Source organism: Malus sylvestris, chromosome 3 (assembly GCF_916048215.2).
Source record: "Malus sylvestris chromosome 3, drMalSylv7.2, whole genome shotgun sequence".
In the NCBI taxonomy this organism is placed as follows: domain Eukaryota; kingdom Viridiplantae; phylum Streptophyta; class Magnoliopsida; order Rosales; family Rosaceae; genus Malus; species Malus sylvestris.
The window spans coordinates 22,943,221-22,970,262 of NC_062262.1; the positions used below are offsets into that span (position 1 = coordinate 22,943,221).

Below are 27,042 nucleotides of genomic sequence, written 5' to 3' on the forward strand. Positions count from 1 at the left end.
CATGGTGAACTCGATGAGCACGAAAAGCTAGTCGTAGTGCTTCGACAAGTTGACATTGTAATATCTACATTGTCTATTCCTCAGCTTATTCAACAGTTCAAAATTATCAACGCCATCAAAGATGCTGGCAATATAAAGGTGAAAATATATGTGAGAAATGGTCTTTCGGTTTGAATGTGAATCGGAACCATACAACAACAACAACAACAAAGCCTTTTCCCACTAAGTGGGGCCGGCTATATGAATCCTAGAACGCCATTGCGCTCGGTTTTGTGTCATGTCCTCCGTTAGATCTAAGTACTCTAAGTCTTTTCTTAGGGTCTCTTTCAAAGTTTTCCTAGGTCTTCCTCTACCCCTTCGACCCTGAACCTCTATCACGTAGTCACATCTTCGAACCGGAGCGTCAGTAGGCCTTCTTTGCACATGTCCAAACCCATTTTGTGTACGTGTTGGTGCTTCACCGCCCAACATTCTGTGCCATACAGCATCAGAACCATGATGTGGATATTCTTGGCTACATTACTCAGTCAAGTTCATTTTATATATATGCTCATGTCTAACTACGTACAATATATACATATTGCGATTGTAAAATCAGAGATTTATTCCGGCAGAGTTTTGAGATGATCCAGAAAAAGCAAGCGCGCTGTCGCCTTTTGAGGCGATACATGAAAATAGAAGGGTTAGAGAGGTGACTGAAGCAGCAGGACTTCCGTACACTTATGTGTGTGCAAGCATATTTGCTGCATATTTTGTTGATTATTTGCTTCATCCTCATGAAGAACCTGCGGAAGTCGTTGTTCATGGGCTGGTGAAGTCAAGGATAAGCATGCACGTGGTGCACTACTTTACTTCTGAACCACAAACACACTATTTTCCTAGTAGAATGTTACAAATTTTTCTTTTATTTTATTTTTTTAATATTTATATAAAAATAATTTACACCGATTACGTGGCTTGAGAAATGAAATGAAAAATATTTTTCCCCTGTGAAGTCACCTTCAGCTACAACAAATATTGATCGCTAAGGACTTGTTTGATAAATATTTTGTATTTAGTATCTTTAGTTCACATTTTTTTGGCTAGAAATTGCATGAAAGTGTATGAAAATAATAAGGTACGAAGAAAAGAGGAAGGAGGTGTTAGGATTTTGGCTCGTCAAATATGTCCTAGTTGGTTTAGGATTGTTTTAGGAGACCTAGAGGTATACCGATTCTTGTCCTAGAGGGATTAGGAAAGAATTTCAGTTTCCTTATTCAATTTAGGTTTGGATTTCTAGAAGTCTATTTGGATTTGGATAAGTGTAATTTCCTAATCCACTTAGAAATAGGAATTCAATCAGCTTTGGAACGTGTAAGCCAACCCTATGTCTATAAATAGGGTGCGGCAAGGCTGATTTTTTAAGAGAGAAAGAAAACAGCCAGACAACCAAGAGTTTTGAGATTAGTTCTAGGGTTTGCAAAAGTTCTGTAATCTATATTATTAATCAAAGGAGCGGTGATTTCTCTACCTAGAGAAATCACAACTGGACGTAGGTAAAAGTTCTGCTGAACCAGTATAATTCTTGTGTGTTTCTAAGTTTTCTAATATTTGCTAGTTTAGTCTATTGCCATTGGTTACATTAAAGAACAAGGTCTAATGTGCGGGTTTTTCAACAATTGGTATCAAGAGCTAGGATCAAGGTGTTCTACGATGTCAAAAGGGAAGATGAATGCGGATCAAGGACCTGCGTTAAAGCCCTTTGACGGCAAGGATGACTTCACGGACTGGCAAATGATGATGAAGAACGTACTGATACAACAGGATTTGGTTGATGCACTCGATGGTAAGAAGCCGGAAAATATGACCAAGGCAGCATGGACTAAGGTTCTGAAGAAGGCCCAGAGTTCCATCGAGATCCATCTCACAAGATCAGTTCAGTCACACATCACCGAAAAGATGACTGCCCAGGAAGCATGGGAAAAGTTGGAGAATGTTTATATGGGCAAAACCGTGTCTAATAAACTTTTTCTAAAGGATGAACTATTCGGGCTTCGACTAGAAGAAGGAGGTGATATTGAAGATCATGTATGCAGGTTCCAAAATTGCATAGCTAATCTTCAGAAGGTCGAATAAACTTACAAAGATGATGATATGGCTATCATCTTGCTGAGGTCTCTACCTTCGTCTTTCAAGCACTTTCGAACAACTCTAATGTTTGGAAAAGAGTCCCTGAAGCTTGAAGACGTAATTCAAGCTCTTTAGTCATATGCTAAATTGGATGATATAACTAAAAGCTCTTAAGGCCTTTATGCCAAAGGTAAGGAGAGAGGGCGGGAAAAGACAAAGGAAGAGAAAATCGGCAATAGAGGTAGGTCAAAATCCAAGAAGAAAAAAGAAAAAAGGAAGGTTGCTTCGAATGTGGTTTAGCTGATCATTGGAAGAGGAACTGCAAGATTTGGAAAGAGAAAAAAGCCAAGATGGAATGAAGCTTAGGTTCAGCTAGTGCAGTCACTGAGCATGAGAGTGACGGAGAGCTTCTTTCAATAACATCAGGCTTCAAAGCTTTCACCAATTGGATTTTGGATACCGGATGTACTTTTCATATGTGTGCAGTAAAGGAATGGTTTGATACTTATAAAGAAGTCAGCAGCTGGGAAGTCTTAATGGGGGACGATTCTTCATGTCCTGTACGAGGAATCAGCACTGTTCGAATCAGAATGTTCGATAGAATGATACGAGCTTTGGGGAACATTAGGTATGTCCCTAGACTAAGAAAGAATTTGATTTCCTTGGGTACTTTAGATCAGGCCGATTATGAGTACAAGTCTAAAAAAGGAAGACTCAGGGTAACCAAAGGATCGCTAGTGGTAATGCAGGGTAACCTACAACCTAATAAGTTGTATAAGTTAATTGGGACCACTTGAAGGAAGATTTTGTGAAAACATGTTCATTTAAGCAACATCTATTAGCATGCAATTAACAATTAAAGGCGGAATCATGCTAGCATGCACTTAAAAACAAAACATTAACCAAGAAATTCAAAGCCTAGTAGATTGGTGAACCAAGACTCAACTCAAATCAAAGTGAGTTGAGAAATTTATACCTTTGTAGATTCCTCTTTGCATAAGCAAAGGCTAATCACCCAAAGAGAGGGCCTTTATTCCTTTCTTCTTAGATCCATGGATTTGGATGGAAGAATAGATTCTCCAAGTTCCCAAAATTGAGAACCTCTAAGTTTCCACACCAAGGATGGATTGATGAAGAAATGAGTGACCTAGAGGAAGCAAGATTGCTAGTTAATTTCCTCTAGGGTGGCCGGCCTCTTTAGAGAGAAAAGAGAGCTTTGTGTTCTCATATTTTCTCCAAAAGAAACCCTTTAATGAATTTAGGCTATAAAGTCCTTTATATAGTCCCTTCAAATAAGTGACCTAAAGAACCAAAAAGCCATTCTTCTAACATGGCCGGCCACAAGGGTTTTATTAGGCTTTTGGGCCTTTGTGAATTAAGTTGTCATACAACTTAAGTCAACGGGCTTGACGTTCGAAGCCCATTGGGCCTTGAGGCCCAAAACTAACCCGTGGTCTTTTAACGAACTTATTCGTTTGATTAATTAACATATTAATTAATCCTTGCCATAAATAATTAAACCATTTAATTATTCTTACTCATCTCCGTTGTTTCTTCAATCTTTACCTTACACGGTGTACGATCCATTAGGTTCCTTTTAGCGAGGCAGTGGGCGATTAGAACTCTTTCAAACTGATTGTGAATTGAAACTTACTTTCAATTCTCCCTTTAGTGATTATACACGTTTAGGGCTTCCACAAACCATGAGTGACACCTAGCAGCATATCATGGTTACCCAAGCTAATCAGAAGAGGTGGAGAACCTATTCAGTTTAGGATTACAAATGCAATACGGTCTTTCTCTAATACAATACTCTTGACCACATTGTTTGGTTTGATAGTTTATTCATGTCTACTATCCAATGTGATTCGTTTACTTATATGATTACCTTGAATATGATTTGGAACGCCTTTCTAAATCTCATTCATACTTTGATCAGAGATTTTCAATCATATCACAGAGTATTCTCCCTCAAACGGTTTGAAGGTTAGAGATCCCTTGTTGCGCATTCAATTGCCTCCATGGCTAAGTGGCTTAACCCCAACGATGCCGTGGACACCCGCAGATGGGGTGACTTTGACATAATCAAAGATCAAGGACTTAACCACAAGACGACTGTGATGCCTCAGGTCAAAGGACTACTTTGCATTATCCCAACCATGAGTTCTCATGTGACATGAATATGAGAACTCTTCGTTGATCGTGTTCAGTGAACTCATTCTCTATTGAGCACCTACGTACTTGTCTTGATGTCACACACACCAATGACTCGAGACTAGTCACTCTCCCTGAGAGAAGACACAGCACGTACTGATCTTAACGGACTGTCAATGCCCAATTGACAATCCTGTTGGAAATATGCCCTGAAAGTCAATCTTTGGAAGAAATCTTTCAGGACAAATGAATCGATGTATGGATGATTCTTATACATCAAATGGCAAAGATACTAATTAGGACTATCTCAATAAACGAAATATGTCCTGAATAGTGAATCCATGGACAATGGATCGATTGAAGAAGTAATCTAATGATGTTAGACTACAGAGACCTTCTTCACATAAACAGATGTCCAAAAAGGTTCCTGGTCATTGGATTGTCGGAGGGATACTGACAATGCGTAGACCGGTACATACTATGTCTGCTTCAATTGGAAGGATGGAAAGTCTCATCCCATTCGTGTTGTGACACTAAGACAAGTATGTAGGTGCTCATTAAGGGAATGAGTTCACTGAACACAATCGAACAGGAGTACTTGCATGGAGGTCTACTCACATGTCAAGCAAGTAACTCTAATGGTTGGAAAGATGTAAGTAATCCTTAGACCTGAGGCATCATCGTTGTCTTATGGTTAAGTACTTAATCTTTGACTATGTCAAAGTCTCCCCATTCGAGGGTGTCCACGGCATAATTGGGGTTAAGCCACTTAGTCATGAAGGCAAGTGTATGCGCAACAAGGAATCTCTAATCCTCGATAAGAGAGGAAGAATACTCTAAGATATGATTCGGGAATCTTCGGCCGAAGTATCGAGCGTAATAAAGGAAAGCGTTCCTAAACGACTCAATTGGATCATATAAGAAGGAATAATCACATTAGGGGTTTGACATGATATATCCATACCCTAATGATGTGATTGAGAGTATTGTATTAGAGAAGGATTGAATTACATTGTAATTCCAACTGACTAGGTTCTTTGAATAAACTTCTACATTAGCTTGGGTAGCTATGACATATGGTTAGATGTCACTCATAACTTGTGAGTTCTTCTAGATGATTAGATGTAGTCGTCAAAGAAGAAAGGTGAATTAAAATGAGGTTTTAATTCACTAAGTGATTGAATTAAATATAAGCAATTGGATTAATGCCAATCACCTCACTGCCTTGCTAATTAGAACCTAAAAGATTGTTCACCACAACACTATTGTAGTGAGTAACTAATGGATGATGGAAACAATTAATTGGATTAATTATGTGTTGTGATTAATTTAGAAAAGTCTAAAGAAATCATAAAAGCGATAAAGATCGTTTTGGGCTTAAAGAAACGTTCGGGTTTAATTAGGCCCATTGGGCCTAAACCCATTGGGCTTTTATTCAAGCATTGGATGACTTGAAATAATAAAAGCCCAAAGCCCAAAAAGAACACAAGAGGGCCGGCCATATTATGTGGGTTTTGGAGAGATATTTAGTCAAGTGTTGACTAGGTTTTCTTTTTGTCTATATAAGCAACTTTATAAGATATTGTTCATTAAAGGGTTTTTGTGAGTTTTGAACAACAAAAGAGGCAAAAGAAAATAGCCATCTTGAACCACAAAGGCCGGCCACCAAAAGGGGTTTTTTACTAACATCTCTTACACCCTTTTGGTTATTCCTTCATCCTTCTCACTACACTAGTGGGTGAGGATCTTTAGAGGTTTCCTACTTTGGGAACTTGAAGAGAACCTAGGAGCACTCATTGTAACAAAGTGGAGGAGGCAAGGAGGGAAGCTAGGCTCAAGGATTTCAAGGAGCAAAGGCCTTGGAGGTGGTCCATCCTTGGTCTTAAGTCTAGATCAAGAGGTATAAGACTAACCTTCACTTTGTTCTTGATTCTAAAATTGTTTTGATGCATTATATATAAACCTATGAACCTTGAAGGGGATTTGCATGACTATAGCTTTGATAATATGTTATAAATGCTTCCGCTGCTTTCGTATATTAAATTTGATTTGTATATGCATGATAGTCATTATGAAATCCCATTCTAGAATCTCATAATTTTCCCTTCAAATCCTATGATCAGGAACGTTTAGGATGTGTCTACGAAAGAATGGTCTCATGAATCTAACTTCTTTAGATTGCATTCTCCCAATCACATATTCCTTGGACTTATCGTTTAAGCATATAGCCTTTATATGAGACGGCTCAAACAATAATCTTTGCCCTTTATATTTAAACTACATTAGTTTAACATGTGAAATGTCCGTAAAGTATCATCATATGATTGGTTTTAGGGCACATTTCCAACACCACTATAGTCGGGGGAGCAGTTGTTTCTATAAATCAGAGTGTAGAAGACAAGACTGAACTCTGACATCATAGGCTCGGGCACATAAGCCTAAAAGGGTTGCAAGAATTACACAAGCAAGGCCTGTTGGAAGGCATGTCATCTTGCAAACTAGACTTTTGTGAATACTGTGTTCTCAGAAAGCAAAGAAAGGTATCATTCGCAAGTAGCAGTGTAGATAACCGAAGCAAGGAGCAACTCAGTTATATTCACTTAGATGTTTAGGGCCCTGCACCAACTAAATCAAATGGTGGAGCTAGGTATTTTGTTACTTTCATGGATGATTTTTCTAGGAAGGTTTGGGTTTATTTCATGAAGCAGAAATTCGAGGTTTTTGCAAAGTTCAAGGATTGGAAAACAGAAACCGAGAATCAAACTGGAAGAAAGATCAAGTACCTGAGAAGTGATAATGGAGGTGAATATACAAGTAATGAGTTCACCGATTACTGCAAGCAGGAAGGCATCATAAGGCACTTCACAGTAAAGAAGAATCCCCAACAAAATGGAGCTGCTAAGAGGATGAATCGAACTCTCATAAAGATAGAGATGAGCATGCGATTTGATTAACAGGTCACCATCTACAGTTCTTGGGCAAAGGTTGTTAATCATGCAAGTTATTTGATTAACAGGTCACCATCTACAGTTCTTGGTTTTAAAGAGTGCATAAGAGGTATGGTCTGAGAAGCCGGTGGACTATTCCAAGCTCAGGGTGTTCGGCTGTAGTGCTTATGCACATATTCCAAGTGATGAAAGGTCCAAGCTCAAACCGAAGTCTACACATTGCATATTATTAGGTTTTGAGAAATGAGTTAAGGGTTTCAAGCTTTGGGATTTCAACAACAGGAAAAAGGTTGTAAGTCGAGATGTTGTCTTTTATGAGACAACCATGCCCTTAATAAAGTTGAGAGCAGTAGGGAGAAGATGGATGATGCTGAAATTGAAGCAACAAATATTCCATTAACCAATTCAAAGGAAGAAAAAGCTCATGTGGAGCAAATCGAGCAAGAGGCCGAATCTAATGGTTTTGAGGAAGAATAAGAGCATCAGCATCGTTCACCAGTTAGGAATCAGGTGGAGCAAGAAACAGGGCAGATTAAAGGCACTTCAATCCTCCAGACATCCCAAAGGGTTCGAATTCCAACAAACAATCCACCTGCATTCCAGAGATGCATAGCACTAGAAAAACCTAATCGAAACAAGAAGAAGCGTGATAGATTTGGGTTTGACCAAGACGAAGTTAATTATGCTCTTAACATTAGTCAAGAAGATCCAACTACTTATCGAGAAGCTATAGCTAATGATGAGAGAGATAGTTAGATAAGTGCTATGACAGAAGAAATGGAGTCTCTTTACAAGAACTTTGTTTGGGAGTTGGTTCCTAAGCCCAAAGACAGAAAGCTAGTTGGATACAAGTGGGTATTTAGGAAAAAGAAAAGACTACATAAACAAGATGCCGTGAGATTCAAAGCAAGGCTTGTGGCTAAGGGGTACTCACAAAAGGAAGAGGTGGATTATGATGAGATCTTTTCACCTGTAGTCAAGCATACTTCTGTCAGATTGCTTTTAGCTATAGCAGCTCAGCATGACATGTAGATTAAGCAGATGGATGTGAAGACAACATTTCTTCATAGAGATCTAGAGGAGACGATTTTCATGGCTCAACCAGAAATGTTTGTTGAATATGGGAAAGAGAAACTAGTATGTCAGCTAAGGAAGTTCCTGTATGACCTGAAACAGTCTCCAAGACAGTGGTACAAGGGGTTTGATTCATTCATGCTGAAAATCAATTTTAGAAGATGTTTATATGACTGTTGCGTGTATTATCAGGTGTTCCAAGATGGGATGATCATATTTTCTATATGTGGATGACATTCTAATTGCTTGTCAAAACAAGTCTAGAATTCAAGACTTGAAAAAGATGTTAAGCAAGGAGTTTGATATGAAGGATCTAGGTGCTGCACAAAAGATCCTTGGCATGGAAATTCAGAGAGATAGAACCGCTGGAAGGATCTGGATATCACAAGCCAAGTATATTAAGAAGGTTCTTGAGAAGTTCAACATGCAAGAAGCAAAGGTAGTTTCGACTCCTTTGGCGGCTCACTTCAGGTTATGTGGGCAACAGTGTCCTACATCCGAAGAAGAGCAATAAGTAATAAAGAATGTGCCTTATGCTAATGCAGTGGGCTGCCTCATGTATGCAATGGTTTGCACACGTCCCGACATAGCTCAAGCAATCAGTGTCGTTTCCAGATACATGGCAAATCCAGGAAAGCAACATTGGGATGCAGTCAAGTGGATTTTGCGTTATTTGAAGGGTTCTTGGCGATAAAGGATTATGTTTGAGAAGTAAAAAGAAAATGCAGGGGTGTTAGGATATGTGGATGCAGATTATGTAGGGGACTTAGGCAAGAGAATGTTAACTTCTAGTTATGTGTTTACGTGTGTAGGAAGACCAATCAGTTGGAGGGCACTACTGCAACCAATTACAGCTTTGTCGACCACAGAGGCAGAGTATATTGCTTTGGCCGAAGCTAGAAAGGAAGCGATTTGGCTTAGTGGCTTGGTAAGTCAAATGGGAATCACTAAAGATTGAGTAAAGCTGAAGTGTGATAGTCAAAGTGCCATTCACTTGGCAAAGAATCAGGTTTTTCTGGAAGATCAAAGCAAATTGAAGCAAGTTATCACAGAATCAGAGATTGGGTAAAGTCTAAGGAAATTTGGATTGAAAAGGTTCATACGGATGACAATGCTGCATATTTCCTTACAAAGATAGTGCCGGCCAAGAAGTTCAAGCATTGCTTGAACTTGATCAATCTCGTTGATTGATTAAGGAGAAGCACATCCTCACTTAAGGTGCAATGAGGCAAGAAAAAGATTGCCAAGGTGAAGAATCTTGAAGATTTTCAGAGCTGCTTCAAGAAGGTTCAAATATACTCTGGGGTGCAACGATCAAGACTTGGTTTGACTCACCAAGGTGGAGATTGTTAGGATTTTGGCTCGTCAAATATGTCCTAGTTGGTTTAGGATTGTTTTAGGAGACCTAAAGGTATACCGATTCTTGTCCTAGAGGGATTAGGAAAGAATTTCAGTTTCCTTATTCAATTTAGGTTTGGATTTCTAGAAGTCTATTTGGATTTGGATAAGTGTAATTTCCTAATCCACTTAGAAATAGGAATTCAATCAGCTTTGGGACATTTAAGCCAACTCTATGTCTATAAATAGGGTGCGGCAAGGCTGATTTTTTAAGAGAGAAAGAAAACAACTAGACAGCCAAGAGTTTTGAGATTAGTTCTAGGGTTTGCAAAAGTTCTGTAATCTCTATTATTAATCAAATGAGCGGTGATTTCTCTACCTAGAGAAATCACAACTGGACGTAGGCAAAAGTTCTGCCGAACCAATATAATTCTTGTGTGTTTCTAAGTTTTCTAATATTTGCTAGTTTAGTCTATTGTCGTTGGTTACATTAAAGAACAAGGTCTAGTGTGCGGGTTTTTCAACAGGAGGTAGGAATGAAGTAGAATGTATGAAACAAATATTGTCGATAATCACAATTATTGACTATTCAAATTAAATGCTCAATGTCTAGCTTGAGACTCGAAGACGCATCTTAGTCGAACGGGATTATTTTTTTCTTGTTTCCACAAAAAAAAAAGAAGGTTATATTGTTGAATTCATTTTTCTTACGTAGGAAATATACAGTTGAAAAACAAATATGCAAAAAATAATTTTTTTTCTTTATGTTCTTTGTTCTCTTATTTTGGATGTCTATAGTTGTGTTGAATTAGAGCAGCTCCACCAGAGCTGATAGCCCGATAGATTGGCTATCAAACAATGCATCCCATGTAAGAAGGTCCAGCCCAAGCTGGTGATTGAGCCTAAGGGGGCCCGAGGGAGAGGCTCGACGAAAGTAGTTGGCCCGAGAGCCCGATGCCCAGGTGATGCAAGGTTGACGTTAGGCAACATCAGCTACGTTTTCTCTCTTTTTTATGTCAGGTGCGTGCATTTCAAGCGCGCGTCATCCAACACGGTTTCAGACGTGGGGCCTGCGACGCTTTTCTGAAATGTTACCATTGGGGATGCCGCGTGGCTTCCATACGTTCGTTGGATTTCAACGACAACATTTTATGGACCATTGGATTTCCAACGGTAATTTTTTTTAAAACCTTATTTAATTTCAACCGTTGGTTCCACGTTATTCGCCTTTATAAATTAAAAAAAAAAACAGTTTAAAATTTTGAAATCTTACCGTTGTGCCACGTGGCACAATCTGGAGTGTTGGAAATCAATTTTTTTAATCCAACGGTAGAGATTTATTATGTGAATAAAATTTTTTAAAAAAATGTAAAATATTCAAAAAAATTCAAAAAAAAAAATTATTTTACTTTTCTATAAATACCTTCTCATTATCTTCTACCTTACACTACAATTTCATATTTTCTCAACTACTTTCAACCCCATTCCTATCTTTCTCTCAAAGTTTCAATCCACTTTTTTTCCATCAAAATGACTAATGATGCAGGTACGAATTGGACGCTTATTGAAGATGTTACGTTGTGTACTAGCTGGGTTGAAGTTACTCATGATCCGATTACGGGTAATGAGATGCAGTTGTGAGAAATGTGGAGTCTTATTCATACTAATTATCTTGGGAAAATTGGTGGGAAAAGAATCAAAGAATCGATGTCCAGTCGTTGGAGAATACTCAGCCAATCTTTTAGTATGTGGAGAGACGCCTTGGCACAAGCTAGTAGTAATCTTCGAAGTGGGGAAAATTTAGCGGATCAGGTAACAATATATTATTTATTTGTTTGTACTATACCCAAATTTACATTAGCTACTTTGATTATAATTTTTTCCTCTCCCCCATTGTGTGGACATTTCAAGCACAAGCTTGGTATAATGCCAAATCCAAAAACAAAAAGCAATCATTCACCCGATGTGAATGTTGGAATGTTGTCAAAGATTGTCCTAAATTCAGAGTTGTGTCCGTCGGTCCAGAAGTCGTCATGAACAGCACCCTTTTACAGTCTAAGCCCGATCATGCCTCGTATGTTCCTGATGATGATGTAGAAGAAGTGCTGGAAACGCCCCCTGAACAAGCGTCAGGGTCGACCTGTTATCCAATTAGGCATCAAAGTAAGAAGGCTTCAAAGAGAAAAAGGAATGCTTCCAAGAATGATTATGCAAAGTATATGGAAGAACTTGCTCGCCAAGGTGAACTGACTTTTGCACGAGAAATGGCAAAACTTGAGGTTGATAAGGCTAGAGATGAGGCAAAAGTTGCAGCTGTTGAGAAAGAATTTCAAGCTAATGAGAGAGAAAAAGAGCTGCTTAGGCAAGAAAGGGAAGAGATTAGAGAAGAAAGAAGGGCTCAACGAGATTGTGACATTATGAACATGCCTTTAGAAGGGAAGTCTCCGAATTCTAAATATTTTTTAGAATTCGGAGAAAGCAGACGTGGTGTGAAGAAGGCGTGCAAGAGAAGCGAGAGCAAGAGGAGATGGTCCTAGCACCACAAATTGGTTAAGTGATGATTTTCCATTCACGAGCCCATAATTTTCCAATCACTTTGTTTGTAATCGGAGCCTATAATTTGCCAATCACTTTGGGTTGTAATTTCTTATTTATTGAATATAGTACTTTATTTAAACTAAGAGTATATTTATTTAATTTGGTAATGTGTTTAAACTAAGACAATCTTTATTCAAAGGACATAAACACACCAAATAAAAACAAACACACTAAATGAACTTAAAAAACACACCAAATAAAATTAAACAAACACACCAAATATAAACAAACACACTAAATGAACTTAAGTATCTTGAGCTTGTTTCAATTCCCACTGGTGCTCTATCAAGTCAATTTGCCGAGCATTGTGCATATATGGCTCCTAAAGTGCAGTATATTGTTGAATAAGCCTTTCATTGTAACATCCATCCCTTTCTAATGGCTAGTGTTGCACGGGTTCTTCGGTGGCGTCATGAGCACAATATATTTGTGTTCTGGAATTGTTCATCGTGTCTAGCTCATATTCATCAACGACATCATAATCGTACTCATCTTCCAGAATTATGTTGTGAAGAATGATGCGCATCATCATGATGGATCAAAGCGACTCTAAATCAAACATTTTGGTAATACCTCTGACAATCGCCCAACGAGCTTGGAGGATACCAAAACAATGCTCTACATTCTTCCTGCACCCTTCTTAACAGCTTGCAAAGTGTTTTTCCTTTGCACTTCGCGGACATGGCACTGTTTTGACAAATGATGACCATCTTGGGTAAATGTCGTCTGCTAGGTAGTATGGCCCATATTACTTATGTCCGTTGACCCAATACGTGACTCTTGGTGCTTTTCCTTGCACGACATCATTGAACACTGGGGATTAGGCAAGGACATTGAGGTTGTTTGTACCATACTTGACCAATCCCAAAACTACTGAGCACCGGTCAACGTTCTACCGTCAAGGACCCAGAAGAGCTTCCTTTCAACCAGGAGGCCAATCACAATGCGACACGTGTCGACATCAGAAGCCAATCACAGCGCGACACGTGTCAACATCAGAAGCCAATCACAACACGACACGTGTCAATGTTAGAACAAAACTAGAAACTTTCTTCTATAAATAGGGATCATTCTCCCACAATAATCTCTAATGTCATTTTGTACTAAACTATTCACTAGAACTCACAAAATGAGAGCTTGAACCTATGTATTTGTGTAAACCCTTCACAATTAATGAGAACTCCTCTACTCCGTGGACGTAGCCGATCTGGGTGAACCACGTACATCTTGTGTTTGCTTCCCTGTCCCTATTCATTTACGTACTTATCTTAGCTAGTGATCGAAGCAACCAAGCGAAGGTCACAAACCTGACACTTTCTGTTGTACCAAAGTCCTCGCTGATTTTGTGCATCAACATTTGGCGCCGTCTGTGGGAAAGACACTTACTCCCACTCTCTTCAGCTTTGTTAAGCTGGTTTCCACCGCCCGTACACTTTCTTTTGGCCAAACATCTCTCTCCAACATGGGGAGCGAAAGAAGCCATAGCACACAGAATGACACCCCCATTGGACCTAGTATGAAGCAACGAAAGCAGGAAGGAAATAGAGTTACTCTTCAAGCTAAAGTCGATGAGTTAGAAGCTCAGAACAACAAGATAGTGATGAGGAACGAGGTCCTCCAGGAGCAGTATGAAAAACTTTTCGAGATGCTTCACGAGGCTAGGCATGCTCAAGCACACAAGCTCGTCGCCCCTGCTGAGGTCAACAATCATCTGAATGCCCCCCAACACGTAGGGTCACCGATATCCAACACGGACATCCTTGATAAGGATCGAGCTACACATCAATGTGATAATCAACATGAGACTTCTCTCAACCCAGCTGCTTCAACCCGAAGCAGAAGGAGTAGAGGAAAACACCTCCTCACAGAAGGAGTGGAAGGATCAAAAGCCATCTATCGCGATTGTCGAGACTTCCTAAAGCAACGTCAAGAGAATCCCATCCACATAAGCTCGAAGATCAATGACCCAAGAGTTTCTGAAAGACTCGGTCCTCTCCCAAGACCCAGGCCAGCAATTAATCTAGGGAATGGGCAACAAGTCCCAGAAGAACATGAAGGTACAGGGGACTCGAAAATGTTCCGACATACTCACTCTAGGAGTCAGTGTGACGAGTCCAAGGAAAAATCATGCTATCTTGATCAAACTTTCCTACTTCCAAGAGGCAATGGGGACTTATGGAAGAAAACTCCAGTGATGCACGACTCCACTCAGGACCACCTCGTCCTACAGCTCCTGGAGGAAGTAAACAAGTTGAAGGCTGAACGTCAAACCGAGATACCTGACTCGAACCAACCCAGGCCTGGCCCCCTCACAAGAATGATCCTCAACACCCCCATCCAAGTGAAGACAAAGCAGAAGCTTGACTTACAACTCTATACTGGAAGGGAAGACCCGATTGAACACCTTAACCTCTTTGAGTCCACCATGGTATACCGGAGACACACCGATGAAGAACGGTGCCTTCTCTTCCCCTCCACCCTCTCTGGCGGAGCTTTAAACTGGTATTGCCGTCTTCCACCTGAGACGGTAGACTCATTTGAAAAGTTGAGGAAGTTGTTTTCTCTCAACACATCTTCCAGACTGATCGCTTGCATTCCGTAGATGACTTGTACACTATTCGCCAGAAGCCGGACGAGTCATTACGAAAGTATGCTGGCCGCTTCAGCCATGAGTATTCCCGCTGCGCTGAGGCAGATGACAAGACCGCCCTCAAGGCCTTCACGGCAGGCTTACGTGACTGTTTCTTCAAGTACATGATCAATGCCAACACTTGGAAGACTTACTCTGAAGTGATGGCACAAGCTTACAACCATGCCTCTGCCGAGACAAGGACATATCAAAGGAAACCCCCTACAGTCACCCCTTATCAGCAAGTAGGGAGTGGAGGCCAGATCCAACCGAATGAAAAGACCTCAACCTTCCAAACGGTAGCAACACACCCCCCAACCAAATCCAAGTCACCAGACATATCAATCCCAGGGCAAAAGGAAAGATTTCCATCCTCACCAATCTCATTTTAATAAAAAGAATAAGGGGCACTATCACGATAACTCAGTATATCGTCACAATAACACCCATTCCCAGACAGTCAACGCAGTGGGCCAATCGCGTGTCAAGACAGGCCTTACCCTGAGGTATGAGACATACACACATTTGAACGCTACATGCGCGGCCATCTACCCCAGTATAGCTTACCTGATACCAAAGCCAAAGCCAAGGCAACCAGATTACAAGTCCACGAAGAACACGGGCGTGTTTTGCTGCTACCACGAGTATAATGGCCATGACGGCGAGAAGTGCATCATCCTCCGTGATCATATCGAAGCTTTGGCACGTGAAGGAAAAATTGATCAGTTCCTCATTCACCCTCCAAGGGATAACCGTAACCAACGCCAGGTGAATGTGATATACTCCATAAGCGGCGGCACACGCATGTCTGAATCTTCCAATAGGGCCATGAAAAACAGTGAACAAACTTTGAGACATGGCCATCAAGTGTTTCACGTGGAAGACATCAGGGGAGGCAAGTATCAAAAACCTAACTGGGATCCAATATGTTTCTACCCTAAGGAAGAAAGAGGTATCATCTACCCTTACAACGACCCGCTGATCGTGGAGGCTCACATAGCAAATTTTGATGTGAAACGAATCCTGATAGACACAGGTGCTTCAGTCAATATCATGTTTGCTGAAGCTTTTAAGGCACTTAATGTAGCTGAACACTTGCTCGATCGTTCGATTTCTCTTCTGATAAGCTTCTCTGGCGATATCGTGCAACCTTTAGGGAGTATACACTTACCCCTCACCATTGGTACAGGCCCCTACACAGCTACTATTACCACTAACTTCCTAGTGGTCAATTGCCCGATGGCATACAATGTCATCTTTGGGCGCACAGGCATCAATGATCTCAAGGCCATGGTATCCACACATACATTGTTGATGAAGTTTCCAACCCCTTTCGGCAATGGATACATCAGGGGAGATCAACTTAGTGCTCGATCATGTTACAACACTTCAGTTAAGCAACAACACCTGCCTGTCCTCAAGGAGACCCTCTCTATACATAACCAGGTAGTAAAGACCAGTCCAGATGAAGCCAACTCGGATCTTCATGATGGCAACAGTCAACCCGACGACCCTCGAGATGACTCATTCACCCAGGAAGCACAACCCGCTGAAGAGTTAGAGAATGTCTCTATCTCCAAAGACCATCCAGATCGCATGGTGAAGATTGGCACCACTTTGTCATCACCCATTCGGTTGTCGCTGATCTTCTTTTTGCAAGAGAATGCCGAGGTCTTTGCTTGGTCATATAAAGATATGCCGGGCATCTCTCCCGATATCATCTGTCACCACTTGAGTATTGATCCCAAGACCAAACCAGTAAAACAGAGGCGAAAATCTTATGATGTTGAACGATACGAGGCGATGAAAGCAGAAGTTGAAAAACTCAAGGACATAGGCTTCGTCCGTGAAGTCAATTACCCAACATGGGTAGCAAATGTTGTCTTTGTTAAGAAAAATCTGACCAAGGAAAGTCTCCTGCTTCAAAAGGCCTTGTGGAGAATGTGTGTCGACTACACCGACCTAAACAAAGGATGCCCGAAGGATAGTTTCCCCCTTCCTCTCATTGATAGACTTATAGACTCTACGGCAGGGTGTGAGCTATTGAGCTTCATGGACGCTTATTCAGGATACAACCAAATCCTCATGAACCCCTCAGACCAAGAACACACAGCCTTCACTACTGACAGGGGACTATATTGCTACAAAGTCATGCCTTTCGGCCTAAAGAATGCAGGAGCAACTTATCAGAGACTGGTCAATTCAATGTTCGCCGAACAGATTGGGAAGAGCATGGAAGTTTACGTTGATGATATGCTAGTCAAGAGCAAACATGCTGACCAACACATGACCAACCTATCTGAAACTTTCACCATTCTAAAGAGGTATCGAATGAGGTTGAACCCCAACAAATGTGCCTTCGGCGTGGGATCTAGCAAATTCTTAAGCTTCATGATTAGCCAACAAGACATTGAAGCTAACCCCGAAAAGATCAAAGCAATCCTCGACATGAAAGAGCCAGTAACTTCAAAAGACATCCAAAGCCTTACTGGCAAGGTGGCAGCCTTAACCAGATTCATCTCTAAGGCCACAGACAGATGTGCTCATTTCTTCAAAGCACTCAAGGGAAATAAGAAGTACATTACATGGACGGAGGAATGTGCCAAGGCATTCAGGAACCTCAAAGAGTACATGAGTAAAGCCCCTCTGCTCTCCAAACCAGAAGTTGGTGACACTATCATTATCTATCTATCGGTCTCGACTTCAGCAGTCAGTTCTGTTCTTATCCGAAAGGACAGTGGTGTTGAACGGCCCGTCTACTACGCTAGCAAGGCCCTACAAGATGCGGAGGCACGATATTCCAACATTGAGAAATTAGCTCTAGCATTGGTCATGTCTGCTCGAAAACTTCGCCCTTATTTCCAAGCACACGCCATCATCGTGCTTACCAATCACCCTCTTCGATAGGTACTCCAGAGTCCTGACACGTCTGGGCGAATGATCAAATGGGCAATAGCATTGGGTGAGTTTGACATCTCCTACCAACCAAAACTAGCCGAAAAGGGTCAAGCAGTAGCAGATTTCATCGCCGACTTCACATATCACGTTGACATTGCTTCTACACCTGAAGCAATAGCTTCATTACCATCGGAAGCTCAGAAGACAGAATCAACAACCCCAGCATGGAGTCTATATGTTGATGGCTCATCCAACCAACAGGGATGCGGATCAGGATTAGTCCTCACTACCCCTGACAAAGTGGCGATAGAATACGCTCTTCGTTTCAAATTCAAGGCATCGAACAACGAGGCCGAATACGAAGTCCTTCTACCAGGCTTACGTTTGGCCAAGCATCTTAGAGTTAAACAAATTGATATCTTCAGTGACTCCCAATTAGTGGTCAACCAAGTCATGAACAACTTTGATGCTAAGGATAGCTCCATGGCAGCATATCTTGCGCAAACACGACTTTTGCTCAAGCACTTCCACTACCAGATCACCCAAGTTCCTCGAGCGGCAAACAGTCATGCAGACGCTTTGGCCCGCCTCGCCTCTGCAGTGGAAGACAAGATTGGGAGAAAAATTCATGTCGAATTGTTGGCAGCACCAAGCGCCATGGTCGCAGAAGTGTGCAATTTACAACAAGGAGATAGTTGGATCACCCTAATTTATAAATTCCTTGCCCATGGCACCCTCCCAAATGACAAGTCCAAGCTAAGCAGATTCGATACAAGTCTGCTCGCTACCTGATCATTAATGACCAACTCTACAAGCGCGGTTTTACCCTGCCCTACCTAAGATGCCTTACACCTGCGGAGGCGGAAATTGTCCTTAGGGAAATACATGAAGGAGTCTGTGGAGATCATGCTGGGTCTCGATCCCTAGCACACAAGACTTTTCGCCAAGGATACTATTGGCCAACACTCTACCAAGATGCCATCAGAATATCTCGCTTATGTGATAAGTGTCAACGCTACACAACTATCCCTCACTCCCCTCCTGAGTCGCTCACTCCTATGATCAGCCCTTGGCCCTTCGCCCAATGGGGACTTGATTTGATCGGCCCAATGCCTACAGGGAAGGGCAAGGTCCGCTATGCAATCGCTGCAGTTGACTACTTCACAAAGTGGGCTGAAGTATAACCCTTGGCAACCATTACTGAGGCAAAAATAGAAGACTTCGTATGGAAGAACATCCTCTGCAGATTCGGCATTCCCAATGCGATAGTCACGGACAATGGGCGGCAATTCGACAACAAGAACTTCAGGATGTTCTGCTCTAAGTTCAACATCAACTTATGTTTTGCCTCTCCAGCCCATCCCCAGTCTAATGGACAAGTCGAGGCCGTTAACAAAATAATCAAGCGCACTCTGAAAACTAGCTTGGACAAAGCTAAAGGTTGTTGGCCAGAATTCGTACCCCAAGTTCTTTGGTCATACCGCACTTCATATCGGACTTCCACAGGAGAAACTCCATTCTCACTTGCTTTTGGTACAGAAGCAGTTGTCCCGGTTGAGCTTGAGCAAGCAACATACCGAATCCAGAACTACATGCAGAGTGAAAATGACAAACAACTCACCCTCAACCTGGATCTAGTCGAGGAACATAGAAATCAGGCTCACCTGAGGAATGTCGCCTACAAGCAGCGCATCTCCAACTACTACGACTCAAGGGTCAAACCTCGCTCCTTCAAAGTGGGAGACTGGGTACTGAAGAAAAGATTACTCTGTGATAGAGTCCCGAATGAAGGAACACTCAGTCCTAACTAGGATGGACCGTTCGAGGTCGTCAGCATCAGCCGCCCTGGCTCCTACAAGCTCAGAAGCTCCGACGGCAAGACTCTTGGCCATCCATGGAATGCTGACCACTTGAAGTACTATTACAAACAGACTCACACTGTACAAGTGTTAAGCTACAGCCGTTCGGCATCCTATGTAACAAAGACCATTTGGTATGAATTCAATAAAGAGGTGATTTAGCCAACTTGGCCCTAAACTCTTTTACATTCTGAACAATGAAACACTCAAGTGTTGAAGCTTCAACGCAAATGTTTCCAATACAAAACAAAATCTAAGTATGTGTCAACAAGACTATACAAAGGATCTACATCATACATTCCAACACATTCATACATAAACATCATACATTCCAACACATTCATACATAAACATCATACATTCCAATACATTCATACATAAACATCATACATTCCAACACATTCATGCATAAACATCATACATTCCAACACATCCATACATAAGCCAACTGTGCTTCGAAAGGGTTCAACACACTTTGTGTCATTCGACATTTGCCACAATATGCCTCGACACCTTGCCCTTATTCTCACCAACTAGGTGATGAAGGAACTCACCTTCGTACCACCAACTAGGTGATGAAATGTACAACCCGTACTCTAATATTATTTGGAAACCTGCCACCCTTATCACCAATCAGGTGAAGAAGGAACTCATCTTCATGCCACCAACCAGGTGATGAAATGTACAACGCGTACTTTCCTTCATGCCACCAACCAGGTGATGAAATGTACAACGCGTACTCTCCTTCATGTCACAAACCAGGTAATGAAATGTGATGAAAGGTGATTAAGGAATTCACATTCGTACCACCAACCAAGTGATGAAAGCAACCCACCCTTCATTCCACTAACCAGAAGACGAGTGGTACAACTTGTACATGTGAACTCCTAGCATTCACAAATAATCAAAAACCATCAAGCTTTACAACTCAACTAGGGGAGCACTTATGCCTAACAAGAGCTATAGTCACCAACAAAGTCTTATTGCAAGCCAACAATGGCTTCAGTGCATGGTATACGAAGATCAAGCTCTTCAGCCCTCTTGCATCTGCTTCAGACATTTCTCCTTTGTAACAATGCAAACACTACAACTCATAAAAAGCTTCACACACTCTTAATCAAGACTGTTTGAAGCAAATTCAATTTATATGGTTCATCCAAACCTTCGACTACTACAAGATGTGGCTTGCATCACAATCTCTCGCTTAACAGTATGGAAGCAAAATTTGTATACGTTGTCTCTCCCACATTTTCAAATTTCTAGTTTTCCCAAAAAAAAAAAAACAAAAACAAAAAAACAAAAACAAAAAAAAAAGAAAAAAAAAAGAAAAGGAAATTGGAAATTGGGAAATTCAACAAAGCTTCATCAATGGAACACAACTACAATCTCAAAAGCTTTGCACTATCTTCATCAAGATAGTGTGAAGCAAAATCACTTTATGGTGCCAACAGAAGCTTCATCAATGGAGGACAAATATCAATCTCAAAAGCTTTGCACTATCTTCATCAAGATAGTGTGAAGCAAAATCAATTTATGGTGCCAACAAAAGCTTCATCAATGGAGGACAAATATCAATCTCAAAAGCTTCGCACTATCTTCATCAAGATAGTGTGAAGCAAGATCAATTTATGGTGCCAACAAAAGCTTCATCAATGGAGGACAAATATCAATCTCCAAAGCTTCGCACTATCTTGATGAAGATAGTGTGAAGCAAAATTAATTTATGGTGCCAACAAAAGCTTTACCTATAAAGCTTCAACCCCAAAGCTTCACCTATAAAGCTTCAACACCAAAGCTTCACCTATAAAGGTTTCAACACCAAAGCTTCACCTATAAAGCTTCAACACCAAAGCTTCACCTATCAAGCTTCAACCCCAAAGTTTCACCTACAATACAAAATTTCAACACCAAAACATATAAAAGCTTCACACACTCTTCATCAAGATAGTGCGAAGCAAAATCAATTCATGGTGCCCAACAAAGCTTTTCGGAAATTCAAAAATTTGAAAATTCAAAAAAATAAAAAATAAAAAATAAAATTTGCCTAGGCCTCCTCTTCTTTGGGCCTAACAACTTTCATAACAAATATATATGAAGAAGGAGTTTTGGGCTACCACTTCGAAAGGAAATGCCTCATTCGTCAACTCCCTCGACCAGAGACTTGGGGGACTCCTACCATATGCTACTGCACCTTGATACTCGGAAGTCTCACGACCACTCAGTGACTTGGATTTTTCAAGTCTCCAAACGAGAAGTTTTCCTCACTCGGGAAATTAAGGGAGCACTACCTCAACCTACATGCTTCACTCACAAAGTTTCAACATATAAGCTTCAACAAAAGGAAAAATTCAAAGAACTTAGTGAAGAAGGCCTTGGTGTATTTAACACAATACGTTGAAATGAACCAAATCTTGTTTATTGATATTTCTGATAAGTTACAAATATGTACATATACATGAATCAAAATAAACAAACAAAAGGGAGCCTTCACAAAGGTTGCTCAGCACCTGCTTTTTCAGCCTCGTCAGCACCTGTCACATGCACACTCAGCTTTGCGGAAATTACAGGCAATCTGTCGAAGATTTCTGGTGAAGTAGAAAGCACGTGAATCTTACTGTTCAATCACCACTCTCCACATGCACCATCAACTCCTCGGGTACCACATATAACTTTGCCAAAGATCTCTGACAAAGTTTAGGCACGAGAATTTCGAAGTTCCAGCTACCCTACTATTACCCACAAGGGTAAAAGAACAGCACCACTGCTTGACAACTAGAAAGTCCCTATGTGTGTCGACCTCCGTGTTCTGTGGAAAGACATGCTGGCAAGAACGTCCAACCTTTACTCACCTTCGAGAAAAGACTCCCAACATAATTACTTTCTCAAAAACCGAAGCTGTACCGCTTTCCGAATCTCGAGAGCTAGATCCCCGACGGGATTGCTTGTTCGAAAACTGAAGAAACACAACTCTCAGAACTTCGAGAGCCAGATTTCCTTAGATAAAGCTTGTCTGTAATCTTTACACGCAACATCAGCTTTCCAGATACCACATACCAATTTTTCAAAGTGCTCTGACAAAGTTAAAACACGTGAAGCTGGCAGCTCCCACTGCATTGCTGTGACCAAGAAGGGTAAAGGAATAGCATTACTACTTGTTATTGGGAAATCCCTATATACATCGACCTCCCTCCTCAACGAACAGGCAAACCTACAAAAATGCTCAACCCTTTCTCACATTCGAGAATGCACCCTCAACATAACCTCTCGAAATACTCAGCTTTATTTCCCCCCGATAATACCTCAGCAAAAAAGCCACACCAAGAACAAGAGTATCTCATATCATCAGGGTCGAAAGCAAGAGTATCCCATATCATGCTTTCTCCCTGTCCTTGTCTTCGTCCTTGTCCACACCTGCAGGACAAAGAGAAAGAGAGCAGTCAGTCGGAACCTGAAATCAAACCTCCAATCTGGAACTGACTGCCTGAGACCTTTGCCTAGTTGCTTACTTAGCATTGCTCTCGAGAACTCATCCTCAACTGCTGTCAAGGTCATGAATTCCACCGGCACATACCTCATGACAGTTGATCAGATATTGGCTCTTTACACTGAAGCTGCCAAGCATGGATGAGTCACTATGAAGGAATGTTCTGAAGGACCATTTAAATGCAAAGGTTGCACACCACTTCTGCCATGCAAAAGATTGAAGCAGAAGGTTCAACGGTGAGCTGAAACAGATCACTACAGCACGACATATTTCCATACCACATTCACTATTCCGTCAACAGCAAAAGTATCCCATATCATCAAGGTCGAACGTACTCTAGATTTGATGGACTTGTTTTGACCCTCAAATTCTTGAGTCGGCCTTATACTCTGAAGGGAACCATTAAACCCTCCAGCACAGTTCAAGAATAAGCCTGTGGAAAGTTACTTCTTCAAAAGCAAAAGTATCTCATATCATCTCTTCTCCATTTGCTTCTCCTTATCCCGGCAGCTGAATGAGAGACAAGGAGAAGGAGAACAATCAACCGAAAGCCGAAGTCGAACCTCCGATCCTAGGTTGCTTGCTTGGAAGTTTGACTGCTTACCTTGTCTGTCACCTCTTTCGGCAGATCTCCTAGCTCGGCGACTTGGGGGACTCCTACTATAGGGTTTGTATCGCACTTGACCAAGCCCGAAACTACAAGTAAGCTTCAAGTGAAATTGATACATTACCTTGTGCATCTTCATCGGTTAAAGATACCACCCATGGATGAAGGAAAAGTACTTCCAAAGAAGATGCCACATCTACATATGAGACAGATAAGGCACATGAAAATGATACCACACTTCGGTACTTAGAAGTTTCGTGATTACTCAGTGGCTTGGATCTTGCAAGTCCCCAACCGAGGAGCTTCCCTCACTCGGGAACTTAGGGGAGCACTGTTTGTACCATACTTGACCAATCCCGAAACTACTGAGCACCGGTCAACGTTATACCGTCAAGGACCCAGAAAAGCTTCCCTTCAACCAGGAGGCCAATCACAATGCGACACGTGTCAACATCAGAAGCCAATCACAGCGCGACACGTGTCAACATCAGAAGCCAATCACAACACGACACGTGTCAATGTTAGAACAAAACTAGAAACTTTCTTCTATAAATAAGGATCATTCTCCCATAATAATCTCTAATGTCATTTTGTACTAAACTATTCACTAGAACTCACAAAGTGAGAGCTTGAACCTATGTATTTGTGTAAACCCTTCACAATTAATGAGAACTCCTCTACTCCATGGACGTAGCCGATCTGGGTGAACCACGTACATCTTATGTTTGCTTCCCTGTCCCTATTCATTTACGTACTTATCTTCGCTAGTGATCGAAGCAACCAAGCAAAGGTCACAAACCTAACACTTTCTATTGTACCAAAGTCCTCGCTGATTTTGTGCATCAACAGAGGTCATTTTGAGCTCCCGGGCCAAAAAAGGCATGCCAAATCCATGTATCAAAAGATGCAACCACCTCCAAAATGATACTTTTTGCTCATTTTCTGTCCCCATAAGCGCCTTACCATGCACGTGGATAGTTTCTCCAGGTCCAGTGCATACAGTCGATGCTTCCAATCATCCCGGGAAAACCTTGCATCTCGCCCTTCTGCAGAAGCTTTAGCAAGTCCATCTCAGTAGGTTTCTAGAGGTATTCTACAGTGTAGATAGATTCGATTGCTCTGCAAAACCTCATCAAGGACTCAAGAATGGTTGATTTCCCGATCCTCGCTATCTCATCCACTTGGTCTGCAGATGCTCCATATGCAAGCATCCGCAAGGCAACAATAATTTTTTGCTCATAAAGGAGACCCATAACACCAAAAGCATCATTCTTTTACACAAAGTAGGAATCATGGTTGCAAATAGCAATCATGATTCTGTTGAACAACTGTCGTTCTAAAACGACGTCTAAAGTACGTATTAGGGAATGCACTGTTACGGACAAAATAATCGTCCAAGAGATCTGTACCTCGTCGTTGCATGCTTCTATCAAGGTTTGCGGAACGGCTGGGCCTGCAGATATGAGCCACAACTTGGATGACTCGACGGGAATGTAAGGCTTTAACCATTCTTGCTTGGTCATCTCTCCTTCTATGCTCCTCATCCTCTTTCATCTCATTTTGGGCCACCTGGAGATTGAACATTCCTTCTGATTGGTTAAACAATTCTTTCTCCTGCTGATTGATTTCCCGCATCATCCTTGAAGAATAAGACATTGTAAGAAGGAAGTAGAAATTATGAATAATGATACAGATTTTGATTTTGGTGAAGAATGAAGCAGAAACTATGAATAATGATTGAGATCTTGAAAAAATTGGTGTGAGATTTCTGAGGATGGATGGTGGATTATATGGAGGATTCAGAAAGGATTAGGCTGTAGATAATGTCACGTGGCATGCCGTCATTCGTTAAAAATCTAATCGAAATAAACAGATTGTGACACATGGCGTGACGTGATTGGTTAAAAATCTTATCGAAAATCTATCCTCAACTATTCTGAAAAGGTAATGACATGTGGCATTACGGCATTGGATAAAATTGTATCGAAATCCATCACCAATAATTGTCTTTTCGGTTAATGACACATGGCTTAACGAGAACGATTAAAAATCTTATCCGAAATTACAAATAAAATTATTTTGTATTATTTTATAAATAAATAAATACTAATATTTTATTGCCTATTGTCAGGGCTATTCAGTGTAGGGGTGGAGATGCAAAAGATAATTATTATTCATTAAAGGCAATTACTGTTCACTGGGTGGATTAAATAGTGAATAGCCCTAGGGCATTTTGCAACAGTAGAGTTGCTCTTATGAGGAAGACATAGCCACCTACACAATAAAAGCAGTAATAGATCTAAGGGCAGACAATCACGTCCTCACTTGTAAACCATAAGGAAACATTATATCTCAGCTGGATTTGATTTCTTGTTGGGAGAAGAAGACATGACGGATTCTAAGAAGGATTCAATAAATCCTAAATCACTTTGACAGTAAGAATATTTATAATCTACATACAACTGCATATACGAAAGTAAAGATTACAGATTCATGCATTACCTTTTCTCCATAGATACACAGATAATGTTTCTTTCACATTTTCTTCGTTATGTGAGAAGAAATCAAACTTAGCCCTATCATAATCCTAATTCCTAAGTCACTACCGCACCCTCCCTCACCACTTCAATTAGCCACAATGATTTCTTTTATTTCTAGAAAAAAGGACCAGCTGATGGTTTCGCCACAACAATCCACCTTCTGGGGGCCAAGAGTTAGCCACAATGACTTAATGACCATCTAATTCAATTTGATAATCAAACAATTCTTACTGTAATAATAAAAATAATGCCATTAACTAGTTGTTTGATTTTGTGAATCAAATGGATGGTGATGACCTCATTTATAATGATTTTTTAAAACCATTTTGCTTCAATTTCTTGTAGCCCTTCCTCCCCCAGACAATGTATGAGCAGCAATCATTTACAGCATATTCATCAAAGGTCAAATGAGAATTGAACTCACAGCAAACGATCTAGAGGCCTCAAAATTATATCCTGATTATAGCTCCACTTCCATTGATAACTTCCTTGATATTTGCTTGGCTGGTCCTCCCAAGCCAAGATTAGCATCATTGTAACTAGTTTCCTTGATATTTGCATGTTTAAAGTACTATTGTAATTTGTTTTTCATTATTACATTTTTGTGATATGCTAAAATATAATATAATAATAATAATAATAATAATAATAATAATATAAGAATAGCCTGCTATGATCTCATGATAAACTTTATAGGTCCATGCAGGTTTTATCACAAAAGATCTGGGTGATATTGGAGGTGGTAACTCCTATGTATTAGTTGTATATCATTTTGTCATAGGATTGATGTGAGATTCTATTTTC

The 27,042-nt window shown here is 40.8% G+C and overlaps 1 pseudogene; it reads left to right on the plus strand.

Moving 5' to 3' along the window:
• Window positions 1-26,777, plus strand: LOC126617078 (isoeugenol synthase 1-like; annotated as a pseudogene).
• The last annotated feature ends 265 nt before the right edge of the window (window positions 26,778-27,042 follow it).